Source organism: Ammospiza caudacuta, chromosome 5 (genome assembly GCF_027887145.1).
Source record: "Ammospiza caudacuta isolate bAmmCau1 chromosome 5, bAmmCau1.pri, whole genome shotgun sequence".
NCBI classification, from domain to species: Eukaryota; Metazoa; Chordata; class Aves; order Passeriformes; family Passerellidae; genus Ammospiza; species Ammospiza caudacuta.
Window position 1 is genome coordinate 72,479,606 of NC_080597.1, and position 25,491 is coordinate 72,505,096.

General features: G+C 41.2%; 1 protein-coding gene across 4 annotated transcripts in view; it reads right to left on the reverse strand.

Annotated features, from left to right (window-relative positions):
* CELF2 (CUGBP Elav-like family member 2) overlaps positions 1-25,491 on the reverse strand; it is a 548,030-nt gene that overhangs the window by 242,006 nt on the left and 280,533 nt on the right. The gene's annotated exons all lie outside the window — the stretch shown is intronic.

Here is a 25,491-nt window from a genome sequence, read left to right on the forward strand (position 1 = left end):
CTCTCGGTTTTTTCCGCCAATCCCCTCCGAAATCGACTGCTGAGGCAACTGTCGGTGGAGCGCCAGGTGCTGAGCGAGGAGGCGGAGCCATCTCCCCGCTGCGGCTCCCCGTTAACCCCTGCGCCCCCGCCGCCCCGGGAGAGGCCTATCGCCGCCGCCGGGCCGGGGGCTGCCCGCCCGGGGCTCCGCCGCTCCGCCCGGCCCGGCTCCGGGGGCGGCCCGACCCGCCCGGCGCCTCCTCAGCGCTGCCTGGCCCCGCGGCCGAGCGGGGTGAGTCGAGCCCGGCGGGGCAGCGGCCCCGAGGCGGGCACTGCCCCCTCACACGCCGGGCACGGCTCCCTCGCACACCGGGCATGGCTCCCCTCAGCGCGGCCGGAGCCAGCCTGAGGGCACTGGGGGTGTTTGGTCAGGGTCTTGGTGCAGGCTCGCTCTCCACTCAAACTCCTGCCATTCAGACCTTGGCAGTGTTTTAAATGCTCAGAGTGATGTTACTGGCTGGCGAGAGAGTGGTAGTAACTCTGTCCTCGCTGATGAGAAACAGGGATTTGAATAACTAATGACGGCAAATCCTTTCTCGTGGCTGTAACCTCCCCAAAAACCCGCTCCCAACCTCGCTGCTCTCAGAGTTGGCCGCACTCGGAAGTGTCACCACCAAGACGTGCACAAAATTCCGCACATACAAATAGCTGGAGGCCCCCGCTCCACGCCACCGCCCCCTGAAAATCTGTATAAATTTTCCTTTCCATCTCCAAGACCTACTTGCTTCAATACAAAGCCGCTCCAGGCGAAAGAATATTAACATATTTACGAAGATTACTAGGTGATCTGAGCAGTCTAGACAGACAGAACGTTCCTCTCCATTGTGTGCGCTTCTCCGTCTGAATCTCTCTCTAGGTTTTATAATTTGATTTGTTATGGATAATCAACACTTGCAAAAAGTAGCAAATGCAAATTAAAACCTACTATGCTTAAACTTTTCAAACAGCATTCTAATATAAAAACTAAATTGACTCATAAAGAATGTGTTATCTGTCAGGCCAAATTTTATTTAAATTTTGACCATTGTTGACTTGATAGGGAAAAAAAATACAGAATGGGCAGGTTTTTAGAGTCCAGTTTATTGCACTAAGCAACTTTCCAATTTTAAACAGTTAAAAAAGAAGAAAACCCCCTCAGGCTGCTAAAATTTTTGCCTACTTTGCAAGACTAAAGAAAGAAAAGGTTCACTTGGCCCTCAGCATAATCCCCGTAGGACAGCTGCAATCCTGAACAGATATCTGTAGTGTTATTAATCTGCTCTGCTCTATATGTTCACATACTGTCCTCATCACCATGGCACCTAAACATCCCCCTAGAAAGGCACAAAGCAAAGCTATGGCTCCTCTTTACTGAATTCATGGTGATTCCTTTACGTCACCCATCCATCACAGCACAGGACTGACTACACAGTGGATAAAAAAATTAAGTGCAAAGTCCAAATGAAAGGAGAAACCAGCACAACTTTCTCCAGCTGGATGCAGCCACCTGGTCTTTGATCTGAGGCCTCCATGGTGGTTAATCCGGCCCAGAGCAGAGTTGGATTAACTTTCAATTTCAAAATCTTGCCACTGCAGAAGGGACAGGTTTTAGCTCAGAAGAGATGCGGGCAGCTCAGTGAGGATGAGAATATCCTTTTAACTAAGAAGTCTCCACCCCCACTTCGCCCTGTGCAGCTGGATCTGCACCTCTTCATCACAAGTTTTTTTGGTACCTGCTAAATCTAAGGGACTTCAGTCTCACCAGGCTGTCACTTCTAAGGACCACAGTCCCACTGCTGCTGACTGAAAAGTAAATCCACGCTTCGCACAGGATGCAAGGAGGGAGGAGGAGAGAATCACAAATAATTTTGCTTAAAATCTGCATATGGAATAGAGAGATCCTTATAAATTTGCCCCATTATGCAAGGTGCAAGTGCTTAAAAATGCTTCATTAAAACGTATGTTCTTTTGAAATATTTATTTTCCTTTTAATTACATGTGAATTAGCTGGAAGAAGCTGTAGGGAAGCCCTCTTACTGACTTAAGCCTTCTCAGCAGTTTGTTAAATTCTAGCCTCAAATCCCTTGAGGGAATAGTGGATTCAAAGCAGCTTTTAATCATACTATAAGGAGGGTGAAGTAGTATGTAAGTAGGTCATAGAGAAAGCATTACAAGTGCATAGGTTATTGCTTTATTTAACAACTACAGTGTAACACACTTTTCAAAGCACATTTGCTTTTGCCATTTAAAAGTTAGAAGCAGGAACAGGGTCAAATGCAAAAAGGAACCCTTTCCATAAAAGATACCGAGATACGACTCAAGGAGAGCTTAGAGGGAAAAACTGCATTCGAATAATTTGGTTCTCAAACATAAATTATGTAGTGTCTGTGTATGAATTAACTCTCGATAGCAGAGGGTAAGTGGCAAGAAACAAAAAATCCTGATTGTTTCACACACTGTTACAGGCTCAGCTCTATTATTTGTAACATTAATGTCAGATTCTTGACTAGCACATGTGTGCAAAATAGCAACTTTTATTAAAAATTATGGGAAGAGTGGAAGCTCTGATGTGTTGCTACAGTGCAGAGGGAAATGGGAAGCGAGAGTGGCAAGTGAAACTGCATTTATTTTCACAGCATAAATCAGACAACGGCACTAAACACTGGCTTAGAGGAGCTGCATTATTGCTGCCCACCAATATTAAGCTTTTTCAGCTGCTGGAGCATGTGGCAGTTTTGAGGGAAGAACCTAGAATTTGGAATGATCAGTTCTGGGGCGTTAATCCTATTCCAGCTACAAATGCTACCTCCTATCCCCCCTCCCCTCATTTCAGAGGCCCAGACCCTGTTTGGCTCTTTTGCTCTGTCCCCCTCAGTTTCTCCATCCGTCTGAGCGGCGCAGATGAAGCAGTTCCACCTCACCTTTGCAGATTAGTCACCATTCAAGAAGCTTTTTAAACACAGTGCTACATACAATTTCTCCAAACAACTCAGCCTTTGAAAACCGCACATCTCTTCAGAGAAAAACAAAACAAAACAAAACAAAAATAAACCCCAAAAGTTCAGCTGCAGAAGGCCAGGACTGAGCGAGTGACTTGTGTGTATGAGCTCACTCTGACATCACTGCCTGTGGCTTCTTCAGTGAGTGACAAAGAGAGCAGACACCCCCTTCCTTTCCTGACCCCAGAGCTAAATCCAATGTGGAACTCGCATCACATTCCCCCTCCAGACCCCCTCCTCACCCTATAATTAATTGCCATTCTTCTAATCAACTTGCCCCCAAGTTTTGGGCCAAGGAAACGCTACCGTTGGAAGCACTTCAAGGGAAAGTTTCTGAATGACTTCACTCTCTCCCAAGCCTGCAAGGCAGTATGAAGAGAGTTCAAATCCTCTGCTTTATTCCCCCCTAAGCCAATGAACATGCTTGGGATTCAGCTTATCTCTGGCATCAAAGCAAGTTTCTAACAGAGGCAGCAGAAGCAGAGCTCAGCGGCGGGCGGTGTAAATTTGGAGCGGGCTCGAATGACTCCAGTGGAATCACTCAGGATCTTCCACTAATGCGAGGGGGAGCAGGAATCTGGTCCAGCTGGAGTTGGTGAATGCAAACGAGGTGGTTGCTGTCTTCCACAAAGAAATAACCTTCCAGGCAAGCCATGGAAGCCTGGAAGTAGTGGTGTGACTAAGAGCTGGCAGTGCAGCATTTTGGTTTGTGTAATGGCATGTGAGCCTACCTGCCTATAAGGGAGGGAGCCCATCAGTCTAAATCTTAGGAGCAGACTTCTGGAGGGGCAAGAAGGGGAGGGGGCCTGAAGAAACAGCAAAGAAAAGCACACAAGCACTTGGGCAGGACTACAGAATGGTGTAAAAATCATTAAGAACTAGAGCAAAAAATAGCGCATTTCCTTGAATGGTAAAAGGTAATGGGTTCAATTCTACACCATTTTACCATTTGTGATTACCTGGAACAAAACTGTCTTTGTCAGTTATGTCTAATATTGGAATAAAAATTTGAATTATGGAACCTTAACCTTTCAGTAGGGATTTTGTATTTACAAAACCAAACACACAAGAGTCTTCCACTCATTTTGAGGAATAAAATCACTTGCTTATAACTGAAATCCTTTTAAAAAGAAAATTAAAATATTGGTTAAAGCTGATCAATGAATTTTAAGTGTTTAAAATAGTGCTTGTGAGGCTCCCTCCGCTTCCGTAGGCTACTGTAGCTCATCAGTAATCTTCAGAAATAAACGTCATTTAAAATTAGTCCTGTGAAAAGGTCCCTCAAATTAAGCATTTCTAGAGCTTTCACTTGAAGCGCATTGATATTATGTAAACTTGGTTGCTATAGTAAAACTTCCCACTCACTTCTCTTTTTTTTTTCCCTTCCTATTTTATACCAGCAACGAGGTGATTTCATCCCACTGTGGGTAAAGGGCCTTTGTTCCCTTTTGTGGGTAATAACTCAATCTTTCCTAAAACAATTAGGCAATAAATCATGGCATGGGGCAGATGATACATGGAATAGAGGGTTTTTTGGAAAGGCCTTCAATTTAGAGAAACACCTTCCTTTGTGAACAGCACCAGCTACATGGGACAGTCAATGATCACCCTCAGGTCCAATCCAACCTCTGCTCCAGCTGGGCTGCTCCTGAGCTAAGCACTACATTTGGAGAATACTGAAGGAAAGTAGAAAAAAGCAAATTTTTGCAAGACCAAGTCTTCCTGTCCTGTTGTTTGTTTGCAGTCCTATTGAAGAGCATTACTATTGATCCACAGGTGATACCTTTGTGTTTAGTGCCTTGTGCATATAGACACAAGACCCAAGCTTTTGTCAACCAAGTCTTATCTTGGTAACAGACATTATTTTTTTCATTTTTCTTTCTTTTTTTTTTCTAATGGACTACCTTATCTTCTCACCTGCTAACTATCAACAGCCACTACCCAAAAAGAAGAGAAACTGGGGTACTGCAAGCACTGGGCAGACCTGATTTCCTACTAGAGGGCAGACATGTTATTTATGGTAAAAAAAAGACACCTTTCCAAACAACCCTGGAAGAGGAAACTGAATAGTCTTGGATTTGGCTGTTATATTATCTTCATGTGAAAACCTATGATTTAGGGTAGGAGAAACCGCACATCTCATTCTCTTGTCTGTATTGCTCCATCCTCTCAATATGCACCTATTCCTTCAAGGAGCAGAGGAAAAATCCCACTGTAAAAAAACCCTTCCTCCCTGCCATCTACACCCACAGAAGACACAAAAATTTCTCTGATTTTATATAAATTTGAGTTTTCTGGAGATTTTGCCATTCTGGTTATTGGGAAAGAAGCAGAATGAGGGAAATAGATTATGAGAATGGCCTGGATCAGGAGGTGATGCTGGAGGGCATCTCCAACTCCAAACACCATAGGCAAAGATAAGTGTGAAGTTCTAATGTGGCTTCAGCAAAGAAAGAATGTGGGTAAGGGACATAAAAAGAGACAAGAAGCCAAAAGGAGACTTATTTTTATAAACAAAATGTAAAGACATCTGAGGGGTTTATTACAATATCTGCATTAACCTACTGCACTCCACTTCTAGCAGCAAGATCCTTATGAGCTTAACCTTCATCCTCACTTCTACCACGTGTTTCTCTTTCTTTTGCACTGCAAATGATTGGATTTCACCTTAAACACAAATTGTGGCATCTTTAAGGTAGGAAATTTCACAGGTCTCCTTTTTTCATTTTTTCATGAGGTGCCTAGCATATATGTCAATCCTCAAAAAAACAATCACCCTGAAAATGTGCAAAGTAGCTATCCTTGTTTCACAGACAGAAACCATGAAATATCAGACATGAAGGACAGAAAGAAAAGGCTCCTGCAGTAACTATAAGGCATTTGGATGGGCAGAAAACTGCACCATGCCTGGTTTTAGTAGTTTGGGTGTTTTCCCTCTTAAATAAACAGTGTAAGAATTGCCACATAAGGCAGATCAGAAGGTCCACCTAGCCCATGACCCTGCCTCTGATAAGGGATTGAAAGACAAAAAGCATGAATATGGCAAGTGATCCTTCACACATTCCAGCAGCTGGTGGCTGAGGGACTTCCTAGAGTCAAGAATGGCATCTGAACCAAGATATTTAACAAGCTCAAGTCACTGATTCAGTTTTCCCACAAATTTTCTGTCTGAAAGGAACATTGATGAAGTCACATGTTTATTTTTCCCAGAGATACCTGTTAATTTTGCTGTTCTTAACAATTTCAGGGATTTGGGGCTCAGCACAACAAAGAGGAACATTGATTTTCTTTTCTGAACCAAGTCATTTAACCCAACTTACTGTTTAACATACAATGTTTCACTTTGAAAGGTCACAATAATTCATCTACAACTTTTAAGGATAAACTCAACCCCTTGATGCAGGAGCTTTGTAAGGGACAAGTGCTGGAACCAGGAGGTTACTGGGGCAGACATCTAGTTAGGCATTGTTTTGTGGGAAAGGCACTTTAGGAAAAATTTTGGTCACTTTGGATTGCTTTATTAAGGGGTGGGGGTTAACTGAGTTTAATGTATGTTCATCAGCCGTGCACAGACAAATCTCCATATGATTCATTGGAGCAGCACTGCAGAACACCTGGTGTTGCCAATGCAGTTCTGTTAGTGTTTTGTTATTTTTAAAGGGGGTTATATAACTCTCTCATTAAAATTAAATGTGGGCTGAAATGATGCAGGCAAATTCTCAAGCTTCAGAGTGAGCTTCTTCCTCACAGTTTAGCAGAAGATAAATCTTTTTTAGGCAGAAGAGAAGGAAAATGAAATCAAGAGGTTGTACCATTGAATTTAGAGTCTCTAAAATTTTAAGTTTTCTGATAATTCTCTGTGTCTTTTCTAGAAGCCCTTAATCCCTCAGATGCTGATCTGCAGCTTCCAGGGAGGGCAGGTGGTGGATTTGAATCTTAATTTCAGTTTGTTGCACAGCCGTCCTATCATCCACAGGTATCTGCACGTGCAAGGTTCAATTTGCAGATGATGTGTGTTTGAACCATTACTTTTCCCTCCTCTATTTGTAATTTCCCCTGTCCTCTCTCTGATTTTCTAGGGGCTTTTTTTCCCCCTTCCTCAAACTCTCTGCTCTCTCTTCCTCCTGGTGACAGACTGTTGTCTGGCATCCTCAAAGGCTGCTCTTGAGGATGACCTGCTGATTTGCTGCCATGGGAACTCCCGAGCAAGGACAGCATTTACCCCTCACACACCGAAGGGCACAAGCAACAGTTCCCTGTGCTGCCCTTCTCGCTGCTTAAAGTTTGCCCTCCTTTATTTCACTAGGAGCATTGGAAAGCTGTGCCTTAAATAACCAGAGTGTTGCAGCCTCTGCAGTGTCCAGCAGCAGCTGAATTATTTGGAGGAAGGTGGAAAAGTCTAATAACTGATGTGAGTATGCAAACTGCTTTCTAAACTAGTGGAGAAAAAGCTTGGGCAGCAAAGCATGAGAGTTGAGGAAAAACCCTCCCTCATGTAATGGCAAAAAGCATTCTATTTATATAAATGCTGTATTTAAAACTTCCTGAGCAGTTTTATTGGTAATGTTATTTCTTTGAATCAGAGAGAGTTAACTTTAAAATATTTTATCCGAATAAGGGATGCAGGGTAACATCAGCACACATGGAGAGATAAGCAAGTAGTTGTCTCCATTCCCCCATCCCCAAACACAATTTTTGGGTGTTTTTTATTGAAATGGAAGGATCATTTTTACTTGGCTGCATTTTACAGGTCAGCTTGTGATCCACGCTGTGTCAGCCTTGTCAGTGCCCTGGCAGATTTACAACCCCACGGTGCTTTTCTGCAAGCACAGGCTCATAGCAGCCTAATGCAGCAACGTGGGCTTAATGCACAATATAATTTCACGAACCACCTAGAAAGTGAGTGCAAATCTGGGAGTCGGTGCTTTCCAGAAATGTCATTTTAGTCATTAGTTTGGAAATGCTGAAGATGGACCTGACTGATATCAGCCCAAGGAATGATCACTGATCCTTATACTATCAGAGAAAATAAAGTTGTGCATGAGAACAGCTGAAATCCTTTTTACATCCCGCTCGAGCTGATTATGAGTTATGCTATCTCAGTCTCAAGACTGAAGTGAGAGATGAAAAAATTAGAGTCCAGATCAAGATTTACACAAAATTCACAAAATTTGTGAGAATTCCTGACCATTTCCATCCAATAAAGATAGTTAACCTTCAGTGCATCATTAACTTGCTGAGAACAGTATTAAGGTGACTTTAATTGACACATTTGCTTCTGCTGCAGGGTGAAATAACACAGAAGCAATACAAAATGTAAAAAAAAAAATAAAAAAAAGCTTTTTGTCACAGCAAGAATGTTAGAGGGGGAAAACAACAAAAAAATCCCGTTTTTATTTCCTCTGTGAGGATGCCAGCAGTCTTGTTTCATAAACTCCAGTGATTCATCACCATCCCAGGCAGCCAATCATTCTGCAGGTCAAGTAGAAATGGGCTGTAGAGCCAGCAACTCCTGCTGCCCTGATAATGCATGTCATTCCAGGCATGGCGACATGCTTTCTCAACAACTGCCATTTTCAGTTACCTTTTCTAGGGCTGACATACAAGTAAATGTGTTGGAAGCAGTAAAACAGTCATAGGAAAACAGTTCCAAAGATAAATAGCACCTGCATGTGATAATCTCTAATGTCATTAGAAAGGAAAGAAGGATGTGTTTTGAAATAGGATTTCTCTCCTCTGAAAGCATCACTTGACTTGGGGGGTTTATATGTGTGTGTGTGAATGAGAGGAGGGGGTCTCTGTAAGTTGTTTTTTTTCTTGAATTAATATCCAGACATTTGTCTTGGTTAAGAGATGCAACTAGAGGAAAAGGAAAAAAAAACCCCAAAACCCGACAACAACAAAAACCAATGCAAAACCCAAACACCCAGCATTCAATAAAAAATCTGCTTGCAAGTCACTTGTGGAAAAGGTTTTGTACAGCTAGATTTTGTTTGAATTTAATAATGCTCACTTTAAGAAACACAACTGCTCTAATTGAGGGAAAAGAAAAGGATTTTCTTCAGTCATTTCTTTTCAGTCTTTGTTCCTTGTCATCTAACTTAAATTTCATGAACTCCTTCTTCAATAACTGTCCTCTGAATCATATGTAGTTGAATACTGTTTTGCAGATGGAAACTGAGTGGGAGTTTTAAGGGCACAGGATTATAGAAATACACAACCTCAATGAAAAATGTTTAAACTTCAGTGCACACATGTATGCATGCACACATATATACGTGTATTAGTAACACAGCATGTGTAATTTATGTACATGTATCATGTGAAGTCCCTGTGCCTGAACACAAATGGAGAAAAAAAAAAACCTGTTCCAAATAACAGTGCTGGAACCAGATTTCAAATGCATAAGATTATCCATATTAATTTATGGTAATCTACAAATGAATGCAGCAGAGACAGTACAGGTTATCCAAAATGGTACTTGCATTTATTGAGAGACGACCACAAAATATCTTCACGACAGATTTAGTTGCATCTTCTAATATCCCCTGAATTAATGTCATGCAAAATACAAAGTACAAGCTATGTTTCCCCTTTGGAATGACTGACTCTTGAAATGCCAAAGGAAAGCCAAACGTTTCTCTCCACACAAAGTCCTCCTAGACATCTTGCTTTCAGATTTCATCAACTTAGGTGTTTTCAGGGCTGTAAGCAGTGAACTTTCCATCAGCAGCATCTTCAGCTAATTAACCCTCCTGATTACAATAATTAGTATTGATTCACTCCTGAATGACTTCTTAAGTATTCAAGCACAATCTACACTTGCAGTAAAACTTCTAGATATGAATATTAATTGAACACTTGCTTTGTTTTTCAGCCCCAAAGGTATAGTTTGCAATCTTATATAAAATAGAATCACAGAATGGTTTGGGTTGAAAGGGACCTTTAAAGGTCGTCTACTTCCAACTCCCATGCCATGAACAGGGACAGCTTCAAGCAGATCAGGTTGCTCAGAGCCGTGTCCAGCTTGACTGTGAATGTTTCCAGGGATGGGGCAGCCATCACCTCTCTGTGCAACCTGTTCCAGTGTTTCACCACCCTCATTTTGAAAAATTTCCCCCTTATGTCTAGCCTGAATCAACACTGTTTTCATTAAAAGCCACAGTCCCATGTTCCATTGCAACAGGCCCTGCTAAAATAAATTTTCCTATAAGCCCCCTTTAGGTACTGAAAGAATGGTCTAACATCCTTCCCTTCTCCAGGCTGGACAACTGCAAGTCTTTCAGCCTGTCTCCTTAAGGGAAGTGTTCCAGACTGACTTTTTGTGGCCCTCCTCTGGATCCAATCCAACATTTCCATGTTGAGGACTTGTTGAGGACTCCAGACTTGGAGGAGGTACTGCAGGTGGAATCTCATGAGGGCGTGGTAGATGGAGGGAATCACCTCCCTCAACCTGCTGGCCACCCTTCTCCTGCTGCAGCCCAGAACACAATTGGCTTCCTGAACTGTGAGTTCCCATTTCCAGCTCACATCCAGCTTTTCACCCCCAGGTATTTATCTGCAGGGCAGATCTCAGTCCCTTCATACTTAAATTTGCTGACAGAACTGTGTCAGTGTCATCCGCTCTTAACAAAGAAAATATTAGCATGTTGATGATTGTGGCTCATGAATGTGAAAGTAATTAAATAAATAAATACACACAAAGACTCCAGGCTAATAATGAATATTATTCAATTCCATATCCCTATGGAAGCATGGAAAGCCACGTCCCAGGCTAAGACCTGTCTTGCTCTTTCTCTAACAGGTAAGACTGAGGGTGTTCATGTTTTGATATTACACCTGGTCATTGCAAGAACAAATAACAACTCATGTAGAGTCTGAATTACCTCTCTTAGCTCTGTTGTGGAAACAGATGTTGCCAAGTTTGACAACTGCAAGGCACCACATTGCTTTGTGAATGGGTGAGGTTCAAAATAGGCAGCACTGAGGACACCTCCGATGCTCAGGCATAAGATCTCTAAACCTATGCAGTCTTTCCAAAGACATTACTTTTGTTAAACATGCTAAGAAATTACTTGTGCTACAGCTTTGCTTCACCTTCTTTGATGTTAATAATAATCGCTATGGCTCAGAAAGCAATATTTCAGTAAATATGCATAGAAAGATTTTTTTACTTTTTTTTAGTAGGATTCACACAAACTAATTCAAAAATCAGTCTTTGATGTGAATGCAATGTGAGAAAATACCCTCGGAAAAACACAAAGTAATTTTCAATCTGAGACAAAAAACCCCAATCATTGTATATGTATTTTATGCAACATTTTATCCGAAAGCATAGAAGCTACAGTAAGTTTGGTAGTAACTCACCTGTGAGCAGAGAGCTTAGGGAACAGTTATAGTACTGAATAGTCCTTAAAAGTGGTGGTGGGTTTTGCTGCCCAGGTGTCTGTTGGTGGCTGCTACAGAAGGGACATTCATGCAGTTCTGGGCTATCCCTGAAGGGGCATTTGCACATAACTGAGAGTGGGGGACTCACTTTATTGCCACTCACAAAGGGCAGTAGCTGCTAGGAAGCTCAGGCTGCTGCAACATGACATGATAGAAAAATAACTTTATAAAAGCATGCCGCTGTTTCCACCCTCCAGTTCAGGCAGAGCAGAGTGGTTGGGAATGAGTTAATGTTTGTCTTGAAAGAAGTTCTCCCAAGGAAGTGAATTATGTCATGGTCCCATAATATTAAACACTATCCTTGCTTTCTTCGTGTTTATGCCCAACACACAGCATGCAAGCACCTGATAATCCATAACCTCTTGGCTTCTCAAGAAGTATTTTATGTGATATTACCTTTTTGTTCACATAAACTCTTTGCTACTGGTTTACACCATCTCAAGACTCGAGGGAAGAAGATACAATGACAAAAAAAAATGCAAAACAGCATGGCAAGTATTCAGTCTCCTCACCAAATATTTTTGTGTTGAGATGCATGCTTTAGAGGGCTCTGACTGCTACCGATAAATCCTCAATGTCTTTTTGTTTTAATTAAGGGGTCCAAGAGACCCCTCAACCCATATAAATCATGCACTAGAGTCCAGTTTTTTAAAAAAGCACAAAATCTCTACTATTAATTGATCAAAGCAAAAAACCAGAAGCCACTGATAAATAAATCTTTTCTCTCACAAAATCATTAAACTTATTGCTAAAAGCAATACATTTACTAACATGTAAAGTATTTAAAGACTTTAAACAGTTTAAGAAACTCCACAGAATAATGGCAATTCATTTTATTTAAGACATAAACTGCTGTCCAAGTAGTAACTCAAAATTTTTCAAAAGCTTTGTAACAATTTTTTCTCACAATGCATAAGGTTCGTTTTTCCAAATTCAAACCCAAAATTGTTAACTGTTTTAATGCTAAATGATGGTTCTTGAAACAGAAAGATAATTCAGGAAATGTCATATGAATAATTTGTTTGATTTGGGGATAGGAATCATTCAGGTAAATTATTCTGTCTGACCTTAAAAATTCTAATGTATAAAACGTAATAAAAATGGAAAGTCGCATGAGCTCCCACTCTGAGACCTGATTTATCATTTTTATTGCATTTTCATTACCTAAACAAAATTAGAAACATTATCTTCAAAACAGCAGTTAAAGTTGATACGATCGAGCATAAAATCAAGCAAGGGCAGATTTGGCAAGTATGTATTTCCCAGATTGACAGCAGTATTGTAAGCTTTCAGAATCAATAAGTTTTCTCATCACAGTTAAAGGAGAGGTTAGGAATAAATCTGCAACTTAATGCAATAGCCATAATTGTAAGATACAAACCTCCCCCTCCCTGCACTATTAGCAATAGATATCAACTGAAACAACCACCACAAAACAGGCAACGCACTTTAAATTCTACTGTACACACAAAAAGATTAAGGGAAATGAAAAAGGGGCTGAGAAAAGGAAAGGAAAAAACCCCCAAAACAACCCAAACCACCCCATCGCCAGACATACATTAAGCTAGTTTGACAACACCATTGTTCAGCTGTCCCATTGTCAGACCAAAAGATGTATTCAATGCTACAATGTCTGCTAGGAAATAAACAAAAGACTACATTTTTCAAAGCGGGGTGCCAATTCCAGCATAATTCTGTGTGTGAGTGTGCGTGTGTGCGTGTCTGCGTGTTGTGTGTCTCTGAAAAGAGTAGTCGATGCTGGCCTCCCGCTAAACCCGGGAGCATTATTAGAGAATAGATGTGAAACCCCATGTTACAGGAGTATTTAGGTATTTTTAAAACATCTTCGAGCAGTAGAGACTAGGTAAAGCATTAGAAACTATTTACATAGGCTAAGTGAAAATTAAAGTGGTATTTAGGGCACTAGCTCTAATATGGAGTCTCCCTGAGCTTTTTCCATGCTTATTCCATGCCCAGTGCATAATAATGAAGCAGGCAGAAATATTGCAAAGGAGGTGATAAAAGAAACACCGGCTCTCTTTTAGGAAGGAAAAAAAAAAAAAAAAAGAAAAGATAAATGTATTTATTTTTTCCCCTCCCTGCCCTCTCCGTACATTTGTCATTATACATGAAATGTGCGACCCGACTAGTGGAAAATGCCACTTGCACCCAGCAATGCCTGTCTTTTCCTTTAAATAGGGAAACTACTTAATACACAGCACGGTTATAGTTGCAGCGGGCCCAGGCAACTCGAAAGCACGCGTTAAAACAAAGGAGACAACATACCTTAAAAGCAGCTCCTCATTTCTCATAGTAACAGCGGATTTGGGACAGCGCATGCTTTCTGCACCGATATTCTCAACAAAAGCCAGTTCAGAAGTGCGCTCAAACATCAATGCCACAGTAGCTACTCACTAATGGCTACTCTTTCTCTCTTTCTCTCTCTAGTCAGACGCTGAGTGGTGGAGCAAAGGGGCCCCTGCAGATTCACTAAGCAGAAATAATCCTCTCTGACAAGTTATGTTGTCTGGGCATATTTTACATTAATGCACTGTGCTGCCTATAGGGGTCTTGTTTGCGTTCACTCTAGCCTAGCTGGTGTTAGCTCTCCTAATTACCAGCCAAAAAAAAAAAAAAAAAAATTAGCAACATTCCCCCCCTCACCCCTCCGCCGTTAAAACAAAAATAATAATGTATGTATATATATGTACACATACAAATCTCTATGTATAAAACTGAAAGAAAAGCGGGGGAAATCTATGGGCAAATGAGGAAAAGCTTTCCCCCTCTGGAAGGATGCATGCTTGGTATGGGTCTTTTGTTTGCCCTGCGAAATCAGTGAATACAGTGGCAAAGAGATGCTGTGGCTCGTGAGGCTTGTGCACTTTAAGGGAATTGGGTTAGAGGCTCTTTCTGGGGCTCTGGAGTCGCAGCTGGAGCTTCTGCTCTCTCCCTCCTTCCCTTCCCTGTTCAAGGCTGAGTGGCTTTATGGGACCTGCCAGCTCACATCAGAGGGAGTGGGGAGTATTAATGCAGGCACCTGGGGATCTTATTCAAGTTTTCAGTTTTTCTTGGCAATTTTAACCCCCGAAAAACACAAGTCCAAAATCCCTCCAATTTTGACCCCTCCGAAACACAACTCAGTTACCAAGTAACTGAGTTTGCTTTAACCCAGACCCTCACGCCTGTCTTTGGCACAGTTCTCGCAGACGGGGAAGGATGTTGCATTATTCAATGATTTACTCACTTCCTATGCATGAAAGGAACTATAGTGTGACACAGATTTCAGGGAAACAGCCTCTTTGGCCCTATTTGGGAGATCCGCCATGTGATTTGTAGGAGCAGGTTGTGGTCTTCCCAGATGCCAAGGTAGTCAAAGAGAGGTTTATTTTCACATCTTGGTTTCAGCTTCTGCTGGGTGAATCTTTAAACTATGCAGGAGGATGGTTGGCTTTTTTATTTTCTTTTTAAATTTTTTTTTATTTTATTTTAATTTTCTTTTTTAATGTACATCAGATACTTGAGCAGGTGCTTATTTAGTAGACTGAAAAAGTCAACAAGTCCTTGATGCTCTTTTCAGTCAAAAGCTTTTCTACACCACTGTGGCAGTAAAATGCATCTTAAAAATTACTGTAATTTCCTCTCAGGTCATGTTAACTTAAGGAGGTGCAAAACTCAATAAACACGAATTGTCCAAAATTGACAACTTGTCAAAAAGTCCTGTCAGGCTAAAAATTGATCTGCACTTCAAAATCTGAATTCAACTTTCATGAGCTTTTGGCTGTGTCTGTGGCTGGTCCTAAGCTCTTTTCCTACATTATATACTACAGCCTTAAAATATACTGCTACAAAATCCTGATGCAGTGCTACTGCTGCTAATTCCTTAACAGAAGTTGGTATTAAGGGGCTTGATCTTTAAACTTGAGTCTGGGAATGAAGGCAAAGAGAGAGCAATCACCAGGATAAATACAGTGGTAGCAAGATCTTGCCTTTCTGATGGCAGCTGTAAACTTCTATTAAGGTCATAAATTGTTTGCAACAGAAACAATCCTTTTGTTCTACACTTCTCATTGAGCACTGTGAAACCTTGGGATTAGTTTCAGTCACTCTGATGTAATATTTGTCAAATGACTAAAAGACAAATTAAAAAACAAACCTGGACATAATCTACTTTTAATGGTGTAGAGAGAAAGACAGCACCTTAGGAGTCATGGGTATCATGAAGGACTGCAAGTTAAGGGAAGACAGGTTTAAATTTGCTTCCCTTTTCATCTGCAAAACATGACTGGGATTCTAGTTGCTCTTGCAATAAAAAATAATAAATCATTTTAATGATTAGCAAGTCAAACCAATTCCATGTTAAAATGTCATGCTCCAAGGTCAACTGAGACAACATAGCTTGTACTTCATGCTAAAAATATCTGAACAGTCATGGAAGGCGGCCAGGAAAATACTCAACCAACATGACAAATCCCATACCTCCTGCCCCAAATACTAAATCCATTACTACCATTTCAGGCATGGCCACCAGCACTCCAGATTTCAGCTCCTTTACTGTTCACCTCCAAATGACTTGTGCCCAGCACAGCTCACCGTGGTGCCCAGAGCAGTCTCGGGCTGATGTACGAGCAGCAGCAAATGCCAGGGTGTGCTACAGAGTACACAGCTGAACGGGAAGTGTCAAACAGCCTGATGAACTGCTACAGTTTTCAGAAAATATGGCAAGGATCAGCATCTTAAGACACTACCAGCTGAGGGAACAAAGCTTTCTTTTCAGGCTGGAGCAGAATGGCTCACACAGAGCCCTTTGGTGGGGAATCAATGGGCTTCTGTTGGGTGGCTCCACGCAGTTGCAAGTTCTTGATCATTTCTGCACTTGGAAAGAAGGAGAAGCAGCAGCAACAGGAGATAAAGTGAAGTATTATGGAAGGACTCATCTACAGCCAAAGGAATAAATAAAAAAGAAAATAAAAAAAAAAAGAAAATAAAATCTACAAAGCAGTAACACAGACAGACGGAAAGGACCTACGCTTTCTATCACACGTAATGAAACGTCTGACAGAACAACATCTGCAGAGGGATCACAGCTGCTGAGGATGAGAGGCAATATGAGTATTATTTTTCAATTGTAAGATGTACTAAGCAGGAGTGCCTTTAGAATAATATGGCTGAAGGGAAGATTGAACCAGATGCACAGGGCTATCTGGCTTCTTTCAGGATGAAAGTCCAGCTGTGGGTTTAAATTCAACATTTAATATGAAAATTGATTGTAGATTCACAAATTATGTGCATATATTGCAGAATGCTCTACACAAATTACATACAGTGGAAATTTAATAATTTCATCGCCCTGTATTTAATGGAAACCCAAGCCTTCCACATATGGCCATGAGTTTGCTAAACTAATTATGTGATGCTGCAAATCCTTGAAAGTCAACAGGAATAACAAATCATTGACACAAGCAAAAAACTTCAGAGGCAAACCAGTAACAATGACTAATTTATGCCAATTAAAATGTTCTTTCTGCTCTCTTATTCTGGTTGAAATTATTTCTTGACCATTCCATTTGTTTACAGTATTTTAAAAGTATACAGAAGCCCAAAATATAGTTATGTTTTCATACACTATAAAAGTCTTTCTACCAGCCAAGAGATGGACTAGATTTCATGCAAAGAAATGGTGGACAAATGTCCAGGACAATGGACCAAAAATCATGACTGCAATCATGAGAGGAATAGACAGCTTTGATTCATGTCCCCATTTTACCAAGTGTCCCTGTGTCAGATCTCATGCAAACCAATTAACCTCTTGCTCACATCTCCATCTTTAAAATGAAAAAAGCCAATAAACTCCAGAGTAGTGTGACCATAATACAGAACACTGCAAGATGTATAAATCAGTGCTTTATTGTGGCTTGCACAAACATTTAAAATACCTCCTCTCCTCACAAGAGGCACTTGCAGTCTAAGTCAGTTATCTGCTGTTCTGTGCACTTATTTAGGCTCAAATCACGTTTGCTTTGTATAGGTGTGGAAAGCTACACTTTAATCTGATAGCATTTTACTGTTTCAGGTAGTTAAATCTCACCTTTGAAGCTGAGCAATTAGTGTAAGCTAGTCATCTAGGGTTTCTCTATTGTCACCAAGGGGAGATTAGTTATACTAAAGAGCATTACTACATCTCTCCATTGACTACAAAGGGATTAGATCCCTAAATTTTAAATGCATATATCAGGCAAGACGAATCCCACCGAAGTGCCTAAAGCAAAGGTGAGAATTCCCATGTTCCTGTTTCAGCATCGCCAGCACGTGTCCATCCCTGTGCTCCACAGCACTGCCCAGCCCTGAGCACCCCAGGTCTGAAACAGACTGGTCCTGAGGAGGGGAATGGAGATGCTCACAGGGATGGAGCACCTCTCCTGTGAAGTCAGGTTGAGAGATCTGGAGTTATTTCCTCGTGGAGAAGGCTCCAGGAAGATCTTACAGCACCTTCCAGTGCCTGAGGGGGCCCACATGAAATCCAGAGAGGGACTTTGAGCAGGGCATGTTGTGATGAGACAAGAGGCAATGGCTTTACACTGAAAGAGGGCAGGTTTAGATTAGCTATTAGGATGATGTTTTTTACTGTGGGGGTGGTGAAGCACTGGAACAGGCTCCCCAGAGAAGTTGTGGCTGCCCCATCCCTTGAATTGTTCAAGGCCAGTTGGATGTGGCTCTGAAGAACCTGGCCTAGTGGAAGGTGTCCTTGTACATGGCAGAGCAGTGGAACACGATGATCTTTAAGGTCCTTTCCAACCCAAACCATTCTGTGATTCTATTCATATGTTGCACCTATTCAAAGTTTGAAGTAGAAAGGAAATTGGCCTCAGCTTCAGAAGTGGAATCTTTCCAGCATGCTTTCAGAAAGCAGACAGTTCATTTAGGTATCTTCTCCTAAAATCTAGAATAATGAGCAACTCATTGCCTGCAGCTTTTGTGTTATTGGAAATAGTGGAACACAAGCCCAGGTATTATTGTTAGAATAATTTTACTCTGGATCACTTAATTGGTCAATGTGAATAGCAAAGAATTTTCTTTAACTCAAAAGGCTGTATCTCATCATACTTTACCTCTGCTGTAATTGAAATTTTTGTTCATTTTTACCTAGAACAAATCATCACACTTTTGTCTCTGCTTCCTCTGTTGATTTTGGGTTTTGATTATACAGCCTTTAACATAATTGCAGATGGGAGATCAGTTGCTGTCCTCAGCTCCAGCCATCAGACATTTAGGCTACAATTTCTATCAGTTTCTATTTCATCCAGTTGCCATTTCTACCAGGAGAGCAGAAACACTGTGACATTTGCTATTTGTATTATGCACATACATACAGGTGGAGATGTTTCTGTGCTCTTCCAGGCTAGGAAAACACAAGTCACAGAAAAGACTCAGATCTTTACCTCTAAGTATCTAAATACAATTTCGTGGTGAAACTATATTGACCAGCTTTAGAGCTCTTAATGCAGACATGGACAGGTCTTCAGGACAGGTACTACCTCTGTATACCTTGTGTGTTTTAAACATACTCACAGTATCTTTGTGCTCAGGAAAAGGAAGATTAGTCTCAGATACAGGAAATCACTTTTTTTTTTCTTTTTCTTTTTTTTTTTTTTTTTTGGCAACAGGTCTAAAATTTGCCCCATCTCCTTTAGTCTGCTTTGGTAGATATTTTAGGGTATATGGCTAGATTTTCTGTCTGAGTCATAGGGGTGGCAATTACTGTTGGTCTGCATGCTGCAAAAGGTCTTTGCTAACGTTTTTCATTTGGGAGTATCCAAATAGCATCATGAAAATTAAATAGCACAGACAGAAAACACAGGAATACAAAATGTTGTGTAAAGGCTGAAGATTAATACTTGGGCAGCAGAGGAATAAAAAGTTTTGCATTTAAAGCATGTAGCAGGACTGGTACCCACAATAGAAGAGGTGTGTGCTCCCTCCCTTGAGCATTCAGCAGTGCTGACTCTGCATCTCAGCATCTGGGAAGCAGAAGGAACAAACCTCTCCTGTCTACCTAAAAAAAAAGTGCTCCATTGCTTCCCCCACCCTTGACAGGGAAGCAGGAAAAACTCTCATTTTGTGCAGTTCACAAATTCTGACAGAGAAATGCACTTCAGTGTGCTTTTTTTTAAAGACAAAACATCACTTGAAACAACTTACAACTGGCCAGGCTGTGGTTTCAGACGTGGCTACTCTACAAAGGAAATAAAGTATTTGGAAAGATCTGCATGTCGTAAGAACATCTGGCCTGCAACTAAAGGGAAGGAGGAGAAAGCTGATCAAAAGAGTGAGGAGTAACAGAAGAGGCAACAGAGCACCAGATCTGAGAGAAAGAGAGAGAAAAGGCAGAGAGAGAACAAACACAGCTGGTTACAGAACCATTCATTTTCTGCTTTAATTCAGATCTATTTAAAGCATAAGCAGAACCTACTCTGTCTAAACAGGAATATCTTTATTTTGCACTTTAGTAATGCCAAGATCATGACTCTAATGATGTGGGATATCAAGGACCTTGAGTTCTTGGGAGCACAATCTAAATAAAGTGAACTTGAACAATATATACAAATGTATGAGTTGTTTGTATTAACACATATCAATGAACATGAAAAACTTTAATATTTACAGATGAGAATTTAATGGTTACTTCTCCTCTTAAGCTAAAATTAAAAATAGAACCACATTTAGCATTTTTATTGAACGTATTTTAAAATGATCTTATGGTGCTCTACACAGAAGGTTCATTTCACACATCCATGAAAGGCATCCAACAAGTCGGGATGAAAGTGGATATTTAAAAACAAGCTCTCACCAGAGAGAGTGATGTTGAACAGAAATTCACATGCAAGTAAAAAAGAGAAAGGAGTCTAATTTCTGGGATCTGACATCTAGGCTAGTGGATGCATCTACCATGAGAATATTTGGCAATGAATGAGAAATGGGAATTGGACCTTACACTGTCCTGTGACACATGTCCAACATGAAATAAAGACTTATGGGGAAAACTTATCATCCACCAAGTTTCCTGAAAAGGCAGGTAATATGGTATTGTCCTATGTGGAAGGGAAACAAACTGCAAGTTGAATAATTTAAATCAGATGAATTGATCTTTGGTTGTAAATACTGCTTGAGAATGCGTGATTCATTACCTGGTAAAAGTCAGATTTTCTATTTAAAAATGCTCTGAAGGGAAATGTATCACTTCTACAGAGTTGCCATAAAAATAAAATTAATAGCTACAACATAATTTTTACTATTTTAAAAATGAATTAGCACAGAGACTTGTTTCCTCAGCTCTTATCCTCACTAATCAGTTTTATTTCATTATTTAAAAATAAAATCACCACACTTTTTAATACCTTAAACTCTCTACCTAACATTCTTTGTTCAAAGGATACTCTTCCTTCCTTCCTTTTTTGTCTTTAAAAATCTATTAACATTGATTAAAATGAAAGAGCTAGGATATAAATCTTCAGTTAGATTTACAACACATTTTTCTTTGACCTTTCTCATGTCATCTGACACTTGACAGCTTTGTGCAAGATGTTAAAAAATGACTAGTGATTTTTTGTGATTCTAAGTGCCCAAACTCAGAGAGTTTTGTAGGCTCTGTAATTCAGAGTTAAGATCCTGGTTTGTGGGAAGGAAGAAATAAATCAGACCCTGTGAAAACACTCAGAAGATGGATGCATTTCAAAACCTTTGATGAAAATTCTGCACAAACTGAGATTCTAAGGAATTCCTTAAAATGTCAGAGCACAAATTTTTGAAGAAGGAAGTATCTTTATTGAAAAAAAAAAAAAGTATCTTTATCAAATATCTTTATGAGGGGATTGAATGCATCCTCAGTAAATTCTGATGATGCTGAGTTGGATGGGAATGCTGATCTGCTGCAGGGTAGAAAGGCAGAGCCTGGGCAGGCTGAATTGGTGACCCAAGGCCAATTGCATGAAATTTGACCAGGCAAAGTGCAGGGTCCTGTCCTTGGGTCACAACGACCCCACACAGCTCCACAGACTTGGGGAAGAGTGACTGGAAAGCTGCCCAGTGGAAAAGGACCTGGGTTTGCTGGTCGACAGAGGCTGAACATGAGCTGGAATGTGCCCAGGAGGCCAAAAATGCCATGGGCATCCTGGCCTGTGTCAGCAATAGTGTGGCCAGCAGGACCAGGGAAATGATTGTCCCCTTGTGCTCAGCTCTGGTGAGGCCACATCCTGAATCCTGTGATCAGTTTTGGGCCCCTCACCACAACAAACACATGGAGGGGCTGGAGCGTGGCCAGAGAAGGGAACGGAGCTGGGGAAGGGTCTGAGCACAAATCTGGTGAGGAGCAGCTGAGGGAGCTGCTGGTATTTACTGCAGAGAACTCCAGAGCTTCAGGGGTGACTTTCTCACTCCATAACCCCCTGACAGGAGGGTGTAGGCAGCTGGGGTCAGGCTCTTCTCCCAGAGAAAACAGCCTCAGGTTGTACCAGGAGAGGCTGAGAGTGGATATTAGGAAAAACATTCACAGAAAGGGTTATCAAGCATTGGATCAGGCTCTCCAGGGAAGTGGTAGTCACCGTCCCTGGAGGGATTTAAAAGGCATAGAGATGTGGGATTTGGGGACATGGTTTAGTGGCTTGGCAGTGCTGGGCTAATGCTTTGATTTGATGATCTTTTCCAACCTATATAACCTGTGATTCTAAAGTCAAATTTGCTTTTATTAGTCTGTCATGCAACTAAAAAATTAAACATACTTTTTTTTTTTTTTAATAGTGAGCCAATTGAAGAATGTTGTTTAAGGATATCTTGCTGAGATGGAATGTCAAGGTACCAAAACCTTGCTGAAGCAATGGAAGCAATGCAAGAAGTTGAGTAAGTCCACTCACAAATGGCTTTTTGCCATGGCAGGTAGGCTATGCACAGTAGCTTGAATCTTTCAGTGGATGATGTAAATGTATCCTGACCCAGAAAGTGAGAAAATTCATGAAAAACTAAGCTCTCTCATAAAGATATGATTCTAGTTTTTGATCAAACTGGATCCTAATTCTGAGTCCCAAAGTGGTGTCCTTTGCATGCCAAAAGTCTTTGTGTAGCCAGTTCCTTCAGACGTGTTTTGCTCTCATTAATGCTATTTAAGTTTGGGAACTTAAATAGCATCAACCTCAGCATCTCAGCTGAGCATTAAATGACTGGGTGTGAGGCCTCTAAGTCTACTTCATCTAAAAACTCTGTTTCTGGAATAATATCTAGGCAATGATTGTAGGCATGGCCATGGCATCCTGTCTTAAAATAAGCTGTGCAGTGATGCCTGTGGATCTTTCCAACCCTGCTGCAAGAAAGATATGTGTGAAGTACAGATGGGACAAGTGGCAGCTCCAAATACCCTTGAGATTACCCTCTGTGAAAAAACAGGAAATACAAGAGACTCGCTCTCTGACACCTTCCACACCACACAAAAGCAATGAATGCTTTTCATTCAAAGAAAAAGGTGCAAGATCAGCCACACACATTTTATGTACCACCTTACCATAGCCAAACACCACCGGACTTCTTAGCATCTCATTTTCCATAATCAGATAAAATTTGTCAAAAAACTCAATTTCTTTGTCATCAGCAGTGGGTGCCTCACTTTGCTCACGTGACAGGCTCATGGAGCCCCAGGAGACTTTGTGAAATGAAATGGCTGCAGAGGGAATGGCTGGAGGCCTGAAGGGACACACAAGAAAATAAATAATTTGCCTAAATTCTTTCCAGTAAGGAAATGCTGCAGAGCTGCAGAGAGATCTGTTCTTCTGGGATATCTGGCTGTGTCCTTGAATCATTTGGCAGAACCCATGATCGGTGCATGCAGCCCAGCGGGACGCTGTCCACATTCAGCCCTTCAGTGCTAGCAGAGTGCTCAGTGCTTCAGCAAAACCTGTGCTCTGATCATTACAAGTGCCAGGAAGTCTGTTAAACTGTTTATATATTGCAACATTAAATGCTTGGTAAATTGCCACATCATTTTGTGCTTTCAATGCTCTCAAATCCACATCATTCATCTTTCTCCTGCAAGGCCAAGCCCCGCCAAACTTGCTGAATGCACTTAGCTCCAAATTAACACCCTGTAAAAACAGTTCCTCCCTTCTTCTCAAATGCTGTTATATGTAAAATCTACACCCGAAGTTAATTTCTTGCTGACCTTCTGCTGATTAATGCAAATTAAATTACATGCTAATTGCCCCAAATGGTTTGCATGCAGCCCACAAATCAGTTCTTTTTGATGGTGGTAAAAGATATTTGCGATTTTTTACACAATGGTTACATTAAGCCATTGTTAGTCTTACAGCATCTTAAAAAGTCAGATGGTGTTCTGGCACCTTTTAGAAAGCAAGGAAAAAAAAAACAACCTAGGAAAAAACATTATTAAGTTCTGATCCAGTCTTGTAGAAACCTCACTTGTACCTCATGGGAGGAATTTTATGGCTCGTTCAGAGCTCAGGCTCCAAGATGCATTTTACAAAACCTTGAGCCAGTTTTGTTAAACCCGTCACTCCCTAATCCCCTTGTGCTTGTCAGCAGAGCACACAGGCACTTGATTTTGGACGTCTGATTTGATAACGGGTGGGGGAAGAAGGGAGGGAAACAGGGACTGCTATTTTAGAGAGATTCTACAATATTCTGGCAATTTAAGAGAGAACAAGGAATATTTCAAACAGTGATGCTGGGCAGAGAAGCCGTAGAAAGGGCTGTGTTTTGTGTTCCAGGGTATCAAGGTTGTTTTGGTACCAAGTCTAAATCCCAGTCATCAGATCTGATGTCCGATGGTTTTCTGGGGCTCTGGTTGGCATTTGGCAGGGGGATCAAATGCAACAGCAGATAGTGCTTAGACCCTCAGCAGTCCCAGGAGTGGCTGACATCTGCATTACAAATGCATTTTGCATTTACATCCAGCAGAGGGGATAAAAAATAAAATTTGATTGATGTCATGAGGAAGCTAGGGGAAAAAAGAATGCTAACCATGGTGTTCTCCAAGTGTCTTCTTCACAGGTGCTGCCATGAGTTGTCACACTCCACTCCACAGTTTATCCCAAAGTAGGTATACAAGGTTACACCCATTTTATAGAAAAAAATGTTGAAATGGATTGCCCCCATTTAGAATGAGGCAGAGCTGAAAACTGATTTAACTGTGAGAAGATGAAAGCATCCACCTAAGCACTCCAATCTAAGGAGGATTCAAGCTCCCTCTGTCCTATCCATGGGCAATACATGCCCAGACCATAAAAGCACACAGCAGCTACTCCAGGTGCTCCCAGCCACACAGAACATCCCTAGCCAGGCAGCAGACATGAGACCTGGCAGTAAACAGCCCAGATTCCACAATGCCCAGGCCCTTGCTATTAGATCATAGCAAAGACAGGGGAGGTTAAAGATACACACCATGGTTATTCCTGTTCTACTAATCCAAGGAATGATCAAGTAGGACAAACTGATAAAAGATGACATATATGTGGTAAACCTTAATGGATCTGACATCTAAGAATGTTCATTCACTTGACTTTTTTTTTTTTTTTTGTAGTCTTTTCCATTACTGTTCCAATTTTAATACAATTTGTCTCTTCCTTCCCTAATATCCACGTCCCTGTTTGACCTGATTTTGGTAGCAAGCCTCCTCCTTTCTTAGATATTCTTGACTTTGACTTCTGTTAGAAGCTGAGGCTGCCAAAATCCCTGCCCCCTACACTAAGGACAGTCCAATTCACTTGATTTTAACTGTGAGTTCAAAGAAGCTTCATAAACAATACCTGAGCAACACTCCTCAATTTAGAGATGAAAGTGTGGCCACCATGACCAAGAGCTCTGCCCCATAGCACCAACCCTGAGGGGGCTGCGCTGTTGAGTAATAAAAGTATTCCCTCTCCAAAGTGTCTCCAGAGCAGAGATTGTCGTGTCACACTCTGTTAAATTATGTGTGATGGGTCTGTCTCTAGGATTACTCTGTAGAAGAGACAGTGTGGAGGCTGCCA